This window comes from Crocuta crocuta, unplaced genomic scaffold (assembly GCF_008692635.1).
Source record: "Crocuta crocuta isolate KB4526 unplaced genomic scaffold, BGI_CrCroc_1.0 scaffold353, whole genome shotgun sequence".
In the NCBI taxonomy this organism is placed as follows: Eukaryota; Metazoa; Chordata; class Mammalia; order Carnivora; family Hyaenidae; genus Crocuta; species Crocuta crocuta.
In genome coordinates this window covers 197,453-215,187 of record NW_027532595.1, presented here as the reverse complement: position 1 = coordinate 215,187, position 17,735 = coordinate 197,453, and the positions used below count along the sequence as shown (strand labels likewise).

The 17,735-nt window shown below is 39.2% G+C and overlaps 2 long non-coding RNA genes across 2 annotated transcripts in view; both read left to right on the top strand.

Moving 5' to 3' along the window:
• Positions 1 to 17,735, top strand: part of LOC144244734 (uncharacterized) — an 80,746-nt gene that overhangs the window by 17,377 nt on the left and 45,634 nt on the right. The gene's annotated exons all lie outside the window — the stretch shown is intronic.
• LOC144244733 (uncharacterized) overlaps positions 17 to 17,735 on the top strand; it is a 34,771-nt gene continuing 17,052 nt past the window's right edge. Inside the window, exons 1-2 of the long non-coding RNA XR_013339042.1 lie at positions 17 to 248; positions 1,574 to 1,690. This is a non-coding gene — a long non-coding RNA (uncharacterized LOC144244733). The remainder of the gene's footprint in view (positions 249 to 1,573; positions 1,691 to 17,735) is intronic.

Here is a 17,735-nt window from a genome sequence, read left to right as displayed (position 1 = left end):
CGGTCCCACTTGGAGGGTCCAAGTGGGGAGTTGAAGACTTCTGTTTGTTGACGTCGGTGTTTTAATTCTGTTGGTGTCTTTTGGGTTCACAGTCCCTCTGATGGACTGCACTGCGAATCACCGAAGTGTAGAAATATGTTGTGCACGCTGCAAAAAGGGGTGTTTGGGATGGTGCGCGTTACACCAGGCGAGGCGTAAGATCATCAGGGAGATCTGAGGAAACTCGAAGAAGCCTCAAGAATCAGCAGGTGTGTTATCCCAACGAATGTTTTTCGGGGTGTAGGAGGGTGAGGAGCCTGCCCTTAAAGCGGAGCCGCTCTTGGTTTGTCAGTCTTTTTGCTGTAATGCCCGGAGGGAGCCTGGAACAAGATATCTTCACGATTTTGGTAATGTTACTGGGAGCAAAAGTAATTTGGAAAAGTTTTCTCCACCCTCCTTCATTCTTGGAGGTGGGGGGTGGAGGCTGTCAGGGGAATCTGAAACAAGCTACCGGCAATGTTTAAGCGAGTTAAAGAGGCAGCTTCCCAAACAAACGGGTTGACAACTGCCACTTGGCTGTGGGGTAAAAACCCAATCTTGTTTTTCTGAAAAATATCCCAGTAAAATTGGTCCTTTACTTATTTGAAAGACAAGTTCTGTGTCCTTTAATGTGGGATGGTTTTCTGCTCTTCTTAATCACAGATGGGATACCCTCTTTGAATTAAGACAGCAATAAAATGGGTTAGCCCAGTCAGGAACACAAAACCTCCAGTATTCTCCAGTGCGTCTACTTGTTTTACACCAGAGGGGAAAATGCCTTTGAAAACAAATTATTTCATAATATATATGTATAATGTAATTGTCTCGCTGAAAGCAGAAAAATTCTGCCTACCATGAATAACAATCCAGAATGAAATAGTTCCAGGGTTGGAGTCTCTGATTTTCTCTCTGTTTATCAAATGAAGGATTGGGATGGTGTTTGAAACCAGAGTCAAGGGTGCTTGGTGACGGAAGGGACTATATTATCCTAAAACAAATTCTCCGAGAACAGTATGAAATGATTGTATTATCAGTTTGCAATAGTTCTCTGGTTAAATAGTATTCTTTTATGTCCTCTTTTCTAGCAGCTGTGATATTTATTGTTTTAAGTTTATTTATTTTGGGATGGAGGATGAGCAGAGAGAAAGGGAGAGAGAGAATCCTGAGAAGGCTCTGCTCTATCAGCATAGAGCCTGATGCAGGGCTTGATTCCACGAACGGTGAGATCATGACCTGAGCTGAAATCAAGAGGCAGTCACTTAACCGACTGAGCCACCCAGGTGTCCCCAGCTGTGACACTTCTAATCTGATTGTAAAGAATAAATTGAAAGGACTAGACATATTCTAATATACACTCACCTGTGAGACAGTAGTGGCTTTTGTTAGATGACAGCATGATAGCAAGTATTTCATGTATAGAGATTATTGCAGGACTCATTTTAAAAGACAAGGAGCCAAAAGAGTGGCTGTAAGTGGAAATTAAGAGATTCCATGGGACCCATCTGTGTTGTGTTGGCAGATCTATTAAAAACCACCTACTATGTGTTCTGACCAGATGTCCTGCAGGCACATCTTGGGAGTGGGCCTCCAGCAGTGGGGAGAACACTGATGGACATGTCCAGATGTTTCTGCAGACATCATGCACTGAGAGCTCGTTGATGAACATCTATGGGTGAGCTAATCAGAGCTAATTAGGACCATCTTCCCTTAAAGTCGAAAAAATGGTATAAGGGCAATACGACAGAAGGTTGAAATTAAAAGAGTCAAATCTGTTCTACCAGGCAAAAACTCTTTAACCTGAAAAGAAAACTTTGTGAGGTACAAATCTCCCCCTCCCCAAGTTCTTTCTTCCATGCTGTTCTTTTAGTGAAAAATTTCCCAAGGCATTATTATGTGAAACTTACTTTTCTAAGACATTGGGCAGGATATTTGTTAGAGAGTGTTTTGTCAACATATTGGAAAACTTCAGTGTGTTCATTACATTCTTGTGACGTTTTTGAATTTAATATTTTTAGACTTTAGAAACAAGCTCTAGGCCTGATAGAGTCAGTTAATCACATTTCAAAGCAAATTGAAATTCCTGTTTGCAGTTTTTAGTTGCTTGTGTTGAGTAGACACATGGGCTTTTTCAGAGTAAGGCAATTAAACCCCAACAGTTACCTCATATCAAATCAATCAATAATAGAATAATTTTAAAAAACTGCATTTAACCTGTACTGTATACAAATTTTGCTGTGCATGACAGAACTTTCCAAAATTCAACTTTGAGATGGATGCTTTTATAAATAAAAAAGTACATTATACTATCAATTCTATAAATGTTTCCTTTAATTTTGTGTGCAAAACAGTCTTCCCTTTGACTCACAATTAATTGGAATTTTGCCAGGATAAATAACCTGAACCTTGAATTGATGAAAGTCTTTTACTTCGTGTGGACCTTTTATGATAAAGGCATTTGGAAGCTGTTTAGGAAATGGCATCATGGAATTGATTTCCAAGTAAATTACAAATCTATTATGAAATTACTTTAATGCAAGAAAAATATAAAGGTTAGTTGTCTACATAACTTAAATTCAATTTTTCCAATTTTATTATGTACAGAGAATGATGAGAAATTCAGAGATGATTTTGACCAACGGCTTGAGTGTTGAATCTCTACTACTGTCCTTGACATTTTGCCTTTACTGGTTTTCTGTGTGACCAGCTGGCTTCAGTACCCCAACCACCCAGCTCTCTGCCCCAGGACCTCTGCACATGCCTCACCCATCTCCAAAGGCAACTCCCCTTGAAGAGTTTTTGACTTCAGTGTGTAAAGTGAATCCCTTTCTACCCCAGGACCATTCTCTGCCTCAGGACCATTTTTTTTTCTAGTGATTACTACAGTGAGTGATTACTTTCTTTCTCTGATCTCTCCTCCCCACTAGACTGTAAATTACATAATCTCCCTCTAAATATATACTCATGTCTATTTTTGTCTCTGGCTTTCTGTATTTATCATTTTTCTATCTATATATTTGAAGTTTGGCAACACGGTCAATGTTCTATTGTCTGTATTAAGGGAGGGGGTGTGAGAATTTACCTGAGTAGGGAATGAGCCCTGAGTTCCCCTGGAACACCCCATTAGGAAGAGCCCTTTTGAAGAGATAGCAGGGCCTTTAAAGTGGGCTATGTAGTAAAGAAAAACTTTCCCAAAATACACTTGTATTCACTGATGTTAACACATTTCTAGATAAGATTTTTTAAAAAACACAATCAAGTGATTGGTGGGTAATACAAATGCCTAAGATTTACTAAGGATAGGATTCTTATCTTATTCTTACATAGAACTTATGAAGTTGTAAATTAAGATGTGGCACATGATAAGTAATCATTGCAACAGCAATAATGTCATCAGGTTGAATAAGGAAGCTGTTTCTCTACAACTTGTAGAGCTAACCAAGAAATCCCAATGGACCTGCCATGCTCCTTACTGAGTTCTAGGTCATAGGTACACAGAGCTAGGTCATGGCGGCTGTGCTATTTACATAACCACAACAGGAACAGTAGATACTCATTGCTTTCCAAGGAATCCTAGAAGTTCCAGGTGGCATTCTGGAACAAATCATGACCCTGTACAGCTGTCATACACCTCCTATGCCAAAAAGGGCCAAGCTTATTCCCTCAGACCACAGCTGCACCCCTGGCCCTGTGAGCCAGTACTGACCAGAAAATGACCTGAGCCAATCCAAATATTTTAAACCAGGCCCTGGAACCACATTCTCTACCTCTGTTGTTCTTGATCACTCAGAGAGAGAAGAAATCTCCAAGAATTGCCTATCTCTAAAGAATCTTACCCCCTTCAGACTCTCTTTCTTGGCCTAGATCTCTCTAACACCTTTGACCCATGCTCAACAAATTTCTTTTCAACTGTGAATGTTCATCTTACAAAATCCATCTGTGCACAGAGCCTTATTTTCCCCTTTTCTTCTCTGAAGCCTGCTTCTTCTGTAGACACCCACAGAACAGGCTGCCTATGTTCTCATGCCTACTTGCTCACCGACAGAAGGAAGTCAGTCCTGTTGGCCAGCATCATCTCTTCCTTACTGTATTGCTCTTTCCTTTCTTTTTCAGAAAGTGCACTTTCCTTTTCAGAAAGTGCAGGCTGTGCTCACTGCCTCGCTGTGCACCTCCTGTCTCTTCCATTGGCTCTTCCCCCACCCAGCTACTGCATTAGCCTATGCTAATGCTTCTCCAAGACACCCACAGGGCTGCCAGGAGGATTTACACAAATTCAACCATGTCTTCCTTCTGCTCAATGATTCTCAGGGCCCGTAAGACAATGTCCATGCCTAAATAGTACAGTTTCCATAACTCTACAAGATCTGGCCTCTGCTTATTATGTAAGCCTTTTCTCTGACCAGTCCCTATGTATTTGATGTCTGGACCTTTAGCAGCTATCTTATACCATGAGGTTCACTGGGAACTTGGGGTCACTCAGAGTGAAAGGGTAAACTAGAAGGGGCTGTCTCTCTTACATTACCTGAACAGGAATGTAAAAGAAACTTTTATCTCATTTATCTTATAGATATTTGTTGGTTTCCAATTACTTTCAGTCAATAATCCTATAAACATAAGCTTTAAAATAAGAAAGTTGGAATTCCTTCTCTCTAAAGATCCTTCTGGTTCTGAGATTCTTGAAACAAAAATAAAATTTGATTTCCATCTATTTTCACAGAACCTTATGAAAATGTTAGCAGTTGAACTTGTTGACTAACAAAAAAACTGATCCCATATCAATTTAATGTGCCATGTTATCTTAGTATGCTTGTTCAATATTTCAGATTATCTAAGCAAAAACCAAGATTTCATCTGTACAGTCAAAGTGGCTACATCATCTTTTGGTCATCCAAATTCTCTGTTATTCCTCTTCTAGATTGGTGGTATGCTCTTGGAAGGAATTTGGAGTAGTTTTCTTTAAACTTGTTTCCCATATTGGTGCTGAGCTAGGATAGGCTGTACTTGCAGCAGGCACTGCTCTGTTCTCACTGCTTGGGGATGACAGAGACAACTGCAGAGAGGTATTTTCTGGTTTTTCATTAAAATTAATATTTTAACAGGCAATCAAGCCACTTGTAACACACTTGGTTTAGCACTTGAGCATTGCAACTATGTTCATAGAAAACCCTTCCTGCTCTGATCTAATCGTTGACATGGGGTTACATTTAGGAACATCAAAAGGGCATTGTCTTTGTAGAAGTAAAAACAAAAGCAAATCAAGAAAGGCAATTTCACTCTCAAAATTGTAGAAAGGATTTGTCCAACATTATTATATTTGTATTTGTGGATATTTTTCATTCTGTTTCAGAGAGGAGAGCTTTTTTTTTTTTTTTTAATGACACAAATCCCAGGAGGTTCATTTGTATCAGTTTCCATGTGGCATACTCGTTGCATTTATTCATTCATTTAATCAGTATTTTGGGTGCCCACTATGTGCCAGGTGCATCACAGTAGGTATTCCAGAACTATGCCCAGTTCCTGCCTGGTAGGCTCTGAACATCCATGGCATAAAGTCACTCAGTAAAGTGGTAGATGTGCTAGTCTGGGAAGATGTACTCTGAGCTGTGTGCCTCCGTAAAGAAATTCATTCCCTGGGACATGCTAGTCCAGGCAGTAATTCCTAAAATCTAGCATTAGGAAGGGCTCAATTTGTTCACTCATCCAAATATGATTATGAGATATGATCTGTATCATTATGACACAAAGGGCTGTCTGCAGAAGTGAGAAGCACAGAGAGATAGTGGGCCCTAGCAGTCCTTTCCAGAGATGCACTGGTAGGAGGTCACAATTAATCTGGCAGGAAGCAAGCCTGCACACAATGCATGCCTTTAGCTTGCACTTACTCTCATCCTTCTGTCCTGTCATCTTAAAGGCAAAGAGTAATGGTCAGCATTTGGAGAAGATGGCTGAAGAGGGGTGTATACTTACATACTATGCACTTGCTCATTCATTCATTCATTTGGTCAGTCAATAGCCACATATTAAGCCCTTACCATGAACTAAGAATCAGCTGAGACATGGAGATACGAGATGAAAACACCTGTCACTTAGTGAAAAGACAGCTGCTCATTAAATAATTGAAAACATAGATAACAACACGTGGTGCAACATCTTATGAAGGAAAAATACAAGCAGTTCTGGATGCTGGTGTGAGGCTGTAGTTACTTTTTATTAAAATAAAATCAGTGGGGTGCCTGGGTGGCTCAGTTGGTTAAGTATCTGACTTCAGCTCAGGTCATGATCTCACAGTTTGTGGGCTCAAGCCCCACGTCGGGCTCTGTGCTGACAGCTAGCTTAGATCCTGGAGCCTGTTTTAGATTCTGTATCTCCCTCTCTCTCTGACCCTCCCCTGTTCATGCTCTCTCTCTCTCTCTCTCTCTCAGAAATAAATAAAACATAAAAAAATTTTAATAAAAAATAAAATAAAATAAAATCAGCTAACAAAAACAGTGACCAAAATAGAGCCACCATTAGTCTAGCACTTTGGGACCCAGATAAATTTTAATCTAATGTCTGCTCTGTCATTAACTAATGTGTGATCCTGGCACTTTTCGGAGCTTTCCATACTCGTTTGCCACACTGGACAATGACCACACAAATAGCACCCACCTCGTAAGGCAGGCAGGAACACAAACTGCAGTGATGACTTTGGAGCAATTAGCCTGCTGTCGGACACACAGTTGGCTGTACTCAATGCCCCTTAGCTGTCACCATTATCAGTGGTAGTGCCTCTCTGTGGGGGCAGTGTTATGGTCCCCAAGATTCACATCTCAATCCCAGGACTGTGAATACATTACCTTAAATGGCAAGAGGGGCATTGTGGATGTCATTAATGTTACTAATCTGCTGACCTTAAAACAGGGAGCTTACCCTGGATTACTAGGTAGGTCGGATGTAATCACAGGAGCCTTAAAAACAGATGAGGACATGGAAGGGGAAGGCAGAGAGATTCAAAGCACAGTAAGGACAGCATGAGCCATTGTTGGCTGGGAGATGGAGGTGGATACGTGTTGGGGAAATGAGACCCAAAGCCCTACACCATGAAGAAATTAATGCTGCCAACAACCTGATAGAGCCTGGAAGGAGATTTTCCCCCAGAGCCTCCAGATGGCTGACAACTTTCATTCTGACCTGTGAGACCTGGAACAGAGAACCCGGTGGAGCCTGCCAGAACTTTGTGTTCTTGTTTTAAGCTACTAAGTTTGTGGTAATGTATTACATAGCAATAGAAAATAAATATAGCATCATTTTCAATTTTTTTAAGAAAACCTTTAGCAGGCGTTGTACTAATAAAATAATAAACATCCAAATCCCAAAGAACTATTGAAAAGTTTTATTGAGATATAATTTACAGAAAAGAAAGATCACCAATTTTAAGTATATAATGAATTTTGAAATGGATGTGTTCATGTGATCCTCTACAATAACCATGCTATAGAATGTCCTGTTACCCCATAGAGTCCTCCCTGCCCCTTGGCAGCGAACTACTTCCCTACCACCCTGCCAAACACTGATCTGCATATTGTCCCATTGTTTTCTCCTCTATGCCATATAAATGGTACCATATAGTTTTGTACCTGGCTTATTTCACTTAGCATAAATGCTTTAAATTTTTTTTAACATTTATTTTTGAGTGAGAGAGAAAGAGACAGAGTGCAAGCAGGGGAGGGGCTGAGAGAGACAGAGGCATAGAATCTGAAGCAGGCTCCAAGCTCTGAGCTGTTAGCACAGAGCCTGATGCGGGGCTCGAACTCACAGACTGCAAGATCATGACCTGAGCCGAAGTCGGACACTTAACCCACTGAGCCACCCAGGCGCCCATAGCATAAATGTTTTTGCTTTTCTTTCATGCTGTTTCAGATATCAGGTTTGTTTGTTTGTTTGTTTGTTTGTTTTTATGGCTGAATGGTTGTTCTGTTGTATGGAACATCCCTTCAGCAGTCCATGGACATGTACACTGTTCCTAGTTTGGGCTATTATAATAAAGGCACTATGGACATTCAAACAAAAAGTTTGTGAGATCATATGTGCTTATTTCTGTTGGGTAAACACCTGGGAGGGATTGCTGCCAGGTCATATGATAAATATAAGCTTACTTATATCAAGAGCTATTAAACTGTTTTCTATGGCAGCCATAATATTTTGTATCCACACCAGCAATGTATTAAGAGTTCCATTTACTCCCAATCCTCACCAGGACTTAATATTACCAGTCTTCTTAATTTTGTCATTCTAGTGGGTGTGTGTTGGTACCCCATTGTGGTTTTAATGTGCATTCCCCTATTAACTAGAGGATTGTATGTCTTTTTAATACTGGGTTGTACATGTTCTTTTTTTTTTTTTTAATTGAATATAGTTAAGTGTTCTTTTTACGTTATGGATGGAATACCTTTATTAGATACCAGTCAATTAGTTTTCTTTTATTCTATTACTGGTGGCTTTTGAAAAACAGGATTTTAAATTTTGATGAAATCCAATTTATCAAATTTTAATTTTATGGTTTCTGCTTTTTGTGTCCTATCAAAGAAGATTTGTCTACTACAAAGCCACAAAGATGTTTTTCCTGTATTTTTTAATGTGGTTTATGGTTTGTTTCTTACACTTAGATCTCTGGTCCCATCAATTAATTTTTGCATGTTCTTGAGGTAAAGATTAATATTCATTATTTTTTATATGAATATCCAATTTATATCAAATACTCTCCATTTTCTCTCAAATTGCCTTAGCAGTTTTTCAAAGGGTTATATAAGTGTGGGCTTACTTTTGATCTCTCTATTCTGTTTGATTGATCACTATGTCTATCTTTATGCTAAGAACACACTGTAGATTTCTATAGTTTTATAGTGAGTCTTCAAATCATGAAGTGTAAATTCTTTAATGTTGTTCTTTTTCAAAATGGTTTTGATTTAGCTAGTATACTTTTCATTTCATATTGATTTTAGAATCAGCTTGGGGCACCTGAATGGCTCAATTGGGTGAACATCTCATTCTTGATTTTGGCTCAGATCATGATCCCAGGGTCATGGGATCGAGCCCTACACATGGAGCCTACTTAAGATTCTGTCTCCCTCTGCTCCTGTCCCCAACTCGCGGGTACGCTCTCTCTTGTTTTCTCTAAAATTAAAAAAAAAAAAAAAAAAAAAAAAGAATCAGCTTGTCACTTTCTAAAAAAAATCCTGAAAAGGCCCAAATAATCCTGCTGAGATTTCGATTGATATTGAATCATACCTGTATAGAAATTAGGATGGAATTGACATCTTAAAAATACTGATTTTTCTGATCTATGGACATGGTATACCTCTTATTTATTTAGGTCTTCATTAATTTCTCTCTCAGCATTATTTTGAGGTTTTAAATGTAGACATCTGAGCATTTTTGCTATTTGTTTTCATAAATATTTTTGATGCTAATATAAATGTAATGTTTACTATATTTATAGTATTTACTATGTTTATAATGCTAAACTTATATATTACTTCTATGGGCTTATTTGTAGATTACTTAAGGTTTTCTACATTGATTGTCACATTGTCTACCAATAAAGGAAGATTTACTGTTTTTTCAATTTCTATGACTTTTATTTTCTTGATTTTCCTTTTTATGGTGAAATATTGGGCACATTCCTTCCAACACATGAAACACAGCAAGGATTTCTACTTTTACCACTTTTAGTGTAATGTCAGGGTGGTAGAGGTAGAAATCCTTGCTGTCTTCATTGTGTTGGAGGGAACATGCTCAATATTTCACCATTAAATATGATGTTAGCTGTAGATTTTTCACAGATACTCTATCAGATTAGGAAGTTGTCTTCCATTTCAAACTTCCTGAGAGTGTTTATCATTAGTGGGTTGTTGAATATTTTTTTTTGCTCATCCACCATTGCTGGAAGTGGCACAAGCATCTCTTAGGTGGGAGCTGCATATCACAGAACACATTCACAAATCTGGAATGCTTGTCTTTTGTAAAATAAATGATTCACAACTCATTCTGAAATTTGACACCTTTTGTACACACTGCCATGCTCTGATCAGTAAACATCAGTGTGGCACGAAAGGGTTCATAACCACTCACCCTCTCATTGTGAATTGTCAGGGTTTCATAATATTTTAAAGACTGTGTTTTTTTTTAAATAGAATTGGCTAAATTACTGATTTTGTTCACTTTGAATTTGACTACCTGACTGAAGTACTTTGCCTATGAATTATGCAATAGATTCATTTTATGCCATCTTGATAGCCTTACTTGGTGATTTTTGTTTTGTGTTGTTTATTCATTCTGGTCAAAGCTTCACAGTTTTTCAATAAAATATTTTTTAAAAATATTTTACTTCCTTTTGTATTAGAATATAGATACTTTGGTATGCTTGGGTTTTTTTTTTAGAGGCTTACTAAATTTCTTTCTGGAAGCAGAATTGGCAAAACACATGGGCTTAGACCTTTTAGAAATATATCGTGACAGTTTCAGACACACTTTTAATATTCCCTACTAATTACACAGGTAGACTATACTTCTCAGCTCCTCAGCTCCTTTACATCAAGGTGTACAATTAGCTAGATCTTAGTCAAGCATAGACAGAATTGAAAGGAACTTCATTCAGGCCTGGCCACACAACATCTCTCTTGATTGCTTGGTTCCTGCTCTGCATAGAATGTTAGCAGTCTGGGCCTTCACAGTTAATCCTTGGAGGACAGAGTGTCCTGTCAAAAGAATTTCGGTGGACATTGAATGAATAAGAAGTATATCCCCATTCTTCCACAACGTTGGGATTGGGAGTTATATGATACAGATCACCTATCTGACTAATATAAATCTATGTAACAACACGATGTGCCAAATCTCCCAAATCAGTGACAGGATTCACTCTCTCTTAATGTTTTAAATCAACATCCTATTTTATAAGCATCTCCTAGTACTTTTGCTTAAGAACAAATGATTTCTATATTGTTGACCTATTTTTTTTCCATGTCTTACTGCAACACATTTTACAACAGAAGGGAGAACAAGTGTTTCCCAGAGATACTTGGCTTTTTTTTTTTCTTTCACTCTTAAGAGACCAAGCAAGACTCAGTCACAAATATTTCTTACTACCTTAATTAAAAATTTCTAAAGTACTTTGTTGACTATTCACAGCCTTAAATGTCTCTTTATATTTATTTAAATATAAATAAAATTATAATTATCATAATATAAAATTTATAATTTTATATTATTAATGTAAAATAATATAAAAATTGTAATTATTATAATTATATTTTCTCCATATTCTATATATTTATTTCTAATCATCTTAGTCATCATGCCACCATTAGTTTATATTTTAAATTACAATGCACACTAAATTCAAGTTTCCTCTCCAATGATTCATTTATAATTTCAAAATTCAAATAACCTTTCTAATTAACATTTTTTTCCTGGCTAGCTCTTGCAGATCTGACTAGATCACTGCAGGCTGTAGGTTATCGTATGGTTGACTGGGAAGGGGCAGGGGCTGCTCTGCTTTCCTCCTGGTGCTCGTGTACCTTCCTTAATAGTATTGCCCTCAACATATGGGTTCTGTGAAGGAATGATTTTAACCTACTGGCCCTTTTTATCCAGGGATAGTTTAGTAAAACCAGATAATTTAATCCATAAATTAGCTTAACTAAGCTCAGATAAACTCCAAAACCCATGACACTGTAAAAGCAAATAAACAAATGAAGGGGACACCATTAGCTCCCCCACTTTTTCGGAATGCCTGTGTTAGAATATTCGCATGACTATTCTACAACCAGAGCACATTATTTTGAGAACCTGCCTAAGGATGTACTTCACAACAACACAATTCTAATTTAATAACTCATCCTGGGGAAATTCTTCTTCATGGTAATTTCTGAGATCTATTTCTACATTTCTTTGTTCATGATACTCTGTAGCTATCACACCTCTGTGCCTGCATTCTCTTTTCCTACTTCAAACAGAAAATAGAGGGTATCCTATGAGAAGTTTCTAACTCATTACCTTTTTTCCTCCTACCCTGAGAAATTTCATCTACTCTTTCTTTCCTGTCTAAGGGAAGAAGTATTTTCTCTCTGACAAGAAGAATAATCTTAATAATATTCCGAAAAAGCACATCAAATTCCCTTCAGTTTTTTAGCTCCTATTAAAGCATGCTTTTCAATGACATCCTTGAAACTTTGAAATTAGTTTTCTACTTTTTTTTTTTCATTTCTATTGTCTTTGAGCATCTGTCTACCTTGAACTCTATTGTATTCTGTTAGGTGATATCATGTCCTGTGCTAAAGAGATATCATGTTAAACAATAAAATGTTCCAAAGAGAGCTTTAGTTATAATGACATCATTTGACATGTCAAAGTTTGGTTTGAATTTGTAGATAATTAGTTTCCTACTATTTTGTAGTTGTTCGTCATTTATTCTTTAGGCCTCGGTGGCAAGTCAGCCTTAAGAAAAACTAGACCTTCACTTTCTCTTTTATATTTCAGAATGAGTTCTACCATGAAGAGAAATAGCATTGCTGGTCTGCTGTTTTCTTATAGCCATATACACGGTTTAGCTTCACTTCAAGAGTTAGAGCTGAAAGATTCTTTAATAAAATATCAGTTTTACACATTTGACTTTATTTTGTTTAGGGAGAGCTTAGGAAGAATCAAATACATTTTTCTTCTTCATTCATCTCTGGTGAAATCAATTCCTGATTGATATCAAGGTTTTCCTTGAGCAAATCTAAGAGTCTCTTATTAAAACTTTGATTGCATGCACATGACTGTTCAAGAGTCACAATAGGCAGGAGGTCAAGGTCCAAAGACTGATGTTGTTTTTGCTGCTTTTCCTCAAAGTATCCAGCATGTGGGAAACTGTATCAACTGACTCTGTGTCAGTTAAACTTCACAATTGATGCATCATTTTGGAATCCCCTGGAGCAGAACTGGGGATCGATGAAACTAAGTGTGACTAAGGCTGCTTTTAGAGGACATGGTTAACAAGACAACGGCTGGGGATGATTTAGGACAGAAAGTCCAAATCACTGACTAAGCATTGTTTTATAATCGCTAGGGCATTAACTGATGGGTTTTCTGCAGGTGACAACGATGCTTTTGAGAAACCGGCAATTGTGGTTGGGAATGTGGGAATGGGCAGGCTTATCGGGTATTGTGGACACCTGATAAGTTATGTGGAGTTAGTTGGATAAGAATGAGGGGAGACCAGTAGATCTCGATGGGAAGACAGTGATTCAGTTTAAGGTCTAAGGTCTTTGGGATTTTCCCGTGCTGCAGTAAGTTCATTAGAGATCTTATAATTTCAAATTAAATCTAAGAACTTAAATACTGTCTGTTTTTAGTGGTCAGAAAGCCCTGCATTTAAACAAATACTGAGCCAGTGTTGAAAAGCCTCTTTGGTAATTAAATTCTAAAGTGTTTCTTCTTGTTTTGGATTTCAAGTTTTTAAATGCCTTTCTTTCAAAATCTTTTGTTTGAATTGTTGGTATCTTTCATACTCATACTAAAACTTACTTTATCATTGTGTACACATATATCAATATAACAGGAACTAGATAAACATGTTATTCTTATTTAGATTTAAAAATGGTTCATTTCAAAGCTAACAAAGATCCAGATAATGGACAAATGCAGCACAAAGAAAAACTGACTTATTTAGAGACAGCACACAGTTAAATGTACTCACATTCCATTCTTTGGGGTTTGCACATGATCTTCTGTAAGGCTTTGCTTTAAAAATAATGCCAGCTCTAGTAGTAGAGCTGTGAGTTTGATGTAAGCAAATGCATTTTGGGATTAGTCTCTTTACAGTTGCTGAAAAATAATTATTTAATGAGAACCTCAAAGGGAAATGTAAACTTCTCTGCAGGGAGGCTGCCGTCTAGCTGGCTCTGGTGAGGCCTTCAGCATGTCTCTTCCACAACTGGGCTGTAGAGTTTTGCTCAGAGCAGACACTGGGTGGAGCATGGCCGGTGTGCTATACGTCCATCACACACTCCCGGCATCACAGCTTTCTCTGTCCCTTGATTCCCTGACTGGTATGAGATTGGTGCTTGTTTTCTTTCTGCTGTGGATCTCACCAGCTAATCTGTTATGTCTCTCAGCTAAGCCTGAGGAGCCTCAGAAAAAGTGGCATATGCATGTAGTTTATCTCTCCTTTCAAACTGTTTACTCCAACTTTATTGTGGTATAAGTTTCTAAGAACAATTCCTGTGAAAACCGTCCACTTCTGATGGAATGGTGGCCAAGCCCACTGCTAGTACACTAAGCCTCTTTGTTACCTCCACATGTAATGGGCTTGTTACTGGGCACAAGCCTGCCCAGACAGACTCTGACCTCAGCCTTTCACATGACTATGAATGACCTTATGAGCAGGAGACATTAGTACTGCCTTGGGGACTGTGACTTAAGAGATCCAAGAAGGTTCAGTTTTTGCTTGCCATGAGTGGGACAGAGAGGATGCCTGCCATCCAAACTGAACTATGCAGGGAGTTTGATGGAGCATTTACATGGAAGACTCTAGTTGCCTGAAGGGCCCCGTGGAACACAGACAACTGCTGGCCTGGAAAGCTCACCTCAGATCTGAAAGAAATAATTACAGATGTGTTTGGAGTCACTAGATTGTCATTGGATCTCTTTGTTACAGTAAGCAAGCTTGGCCAAGCTAACACAGCTTACCGTGCTAGGTAGTGTTCTAGGATCAAACCAATGGGAACTGCCCTCATGGGGATCTCAGGCTCCTGCAGGAGACAGACAGCAAATGACCCAAGTAGTTAGATATGTGCTGAGTTAGATAGGGTTTAGTGTCACAGGGGACCTGGGTGCCAGAAAGGAAGATAAAGGTGTGAGGGAAAGGATGGCAATTCTAGACCGAGTAGGGGGAAGTCTCACTGGGAAAGAGACTTGCATACACAACTGAAGAACATGAGAGAGCTATCCATGAAGAAGACACATTGGAGGAAAGCACCCCAGGGAGACAGAGCAGCCAGTGCAACGGTCCTGAGTTAGAATGAAGCCTGGCATGGTTGTGAATCTGCGAGGAGGCCATTGTGCCTTCTGATATAGCAGAGTTGTATCAGCTGTTTGTTTCTATGGAAAAAGTCACCTCAAATCCTAGTGGCTTAAAACTACAAATGATTATTAGTTTCTAATTCTGTGGTTTGGCAACCTGGGTTCAGCTCAGCCAAACAATTTTCCTTTTGGTCTCATGAAGTGATGGCTCATCAGGAGTGAGGTGGTCTGAGATGGGGATGGTGCTAGGGACTGGTGCTGGCTGTTGGCCAGGTGGTCTCACACCTTCGATGAAGCTAGCTCAGGCTTCTTGACACAGATGTGGCCAGCAGCAGGAGGAGCTAGCTCTCCAAGCACACCTCCAAAGTCCCCCAAACTCTGTTTGCCACTTTGCAATTGTCACACACAGGCCAGTACAAACTCAAGGGATGAAGAAGTAAGTTGCACTTCTTATTGGGAGGAGTGGCCAAGTCACACTGCAAGGGTCATTTTGGTAGGGTGGGACAGATCACTGTGGCCACCTTTAAGCCTGTCCACTTAGAGAGTAAATGAGAATGACAAGGTTAGAAGTGCTGGGGCCCATTCATTTGGAACTCACAGGTGCTAGTCACCTTGTTAAGGTTACTTCCTCAGGTTTTGGCCAGCTATATTAGAAAATAATCAAATAGATCACCTGGGTGAGTATTATATAACTAGTAGCAAGGCAGAACACTAACCATTACTAAATGTAAAACCCGTATTTAGGTCTCACTGGCACTGGGCAGAGCAGCACAACAGGGCGAGGACACCCACGCCTACAGAGGTAAAGTGACTTTCCCAAGATGCCATAAACAGCGGAGCGGGGTTTCCACCCATGCTTGCAGACTGAGCCTCTCACTGTGACCCTCTGTGGCCACTGAGATCCTGGCCATGGCCCAGAGCTACCAGGAGATGTGAAGTCAGAGGTATCGCCCTGGGAATACTCCCCGCTTCCTTACTTTTGGTCGGGGAGAAAGGAACTACTTAAAATAACCAGAGAGAGAATCTAGAGGAAGAGCCAGAGAGGCAGCTCCCCAGTGTTTTTACTAATATGGACTTTCTTGGTCTTGAGGAAGTACTTTGTTTCAAAAATAGCTGGTGCTTTTCCAAGAGGAGACTTGGAACTGTTAGCCATTCACCTCATGCCTAAGATGCATTGCTCCTGAAGGCTGGGAAGGAGGCGGGCCACCATCCCTGAGCCTGCAGGAGGGAGGAGGCCCGCTAGCCTCCGGAACTGCCCAGACAGGGTTTCCTCATTCCTGCTGGTGCCCAGATATTTATGCCTGGAGGTAGAGGGGACAAAGAGCCCAGCAGGAAGGGAGGGTCTCCCCCTCTTTCTTTGCTTAAGTTGGAAATGTTAGTGTTGAGCAAGCGTCCGAAAACACAGCCGAGGTGACTGGACAAGTCGGTTAAGGATAACAATTTGTCTTAAGAACAAATTTTGAGCTTGATTAACTGGAATTTACTAGCATTTATAATCAGGGACTCTTCTTTTAACAGGTAGAAGGTTGGAGGTGGAGGATGGACACCAGGAAATTTGCAGTGAAAATCTACATCTTGCTTTTAAGAATGAGTTAAAGTTATTAAGTCCTTACTGTAGGCTAGACATTGTTCTTAGCGTTTTATATGTCTTAAAGCATCTAACCTCATGTGAACCCTATGAGGGAGGCAATATTATTTTCTCTGTTGTACATTTGAGGAAATCGAGGCTCAGGTGCTTAAGTAAATTGCTTTAATTTTGCACGCAAAGGGGGCTTCAGTTTCCTTTCCAAATGGACTGATTGTTTATGTGCTGCATGTATGTGTGCGTGTGTCTACGCTTGCCTGACTGCATGTGTGTGTGTGTGTGCATGCACATGTGTGTTTGATGTTTTTGGCAAGCACACATGTGCCTGCATAACTCCTGTCAGAATTTAACTCGTTTTCCCATCCTCGGGGGGCCATTTGTCCTTTGACGCTAGTGCTTCATTTATCACGTGCCATTTCTTATCAGCCTACGGTCCCTGGAAAGCTATTTCCCTTGGAAGATGGATGTGGACACTGCATTTTGGGTAAAGAGAGAGTTCTTTTTCCACACGCCTCTCTGCTGAGTGTTTTCAGCAGACGTGGATGTGCTGTGATTTGAGCACCAGGTCCTGCTCTGAGTCTGCTTTGTAAAATGCTTTGACTTCCTGGCTCAGGAGAAGATTATTTATATTATTTATGTGCATTATAAAGCAGACTTCTTTCTGCAAAGAGAAGTTAAAGATGAAGAGTAAAATCTATATATCTGAGAAATAAACATATATTTGTGTACTTGAGGGTATATGAACATACTTGTTTACTTTGTATGCTTTATCACATTATATATTATGCCTTAGACTTGACCTCACTTAGTAGCAAGGAATCATCTTTTTAAAAATAGATCCAAAAAATAATCTGTTGATAACAAAACCTCATCGAGTCAGACTGCTTTATGTCACAGAGCTTGGCTAAAATTTAAGTTGGTACTTAACAAGGGGAATTATTTGCTTAAAATTAATACACAAGCAGGGCTTGGGGCTTACACAGAGTATATTGAAGAAAACATCTCTGTGTCCTTCAGTATATATCTTCTCTTCAAAATCAATGTGTTCATTACAGTGTAGACTTGATTATTCATTAACATCCTCCAACCT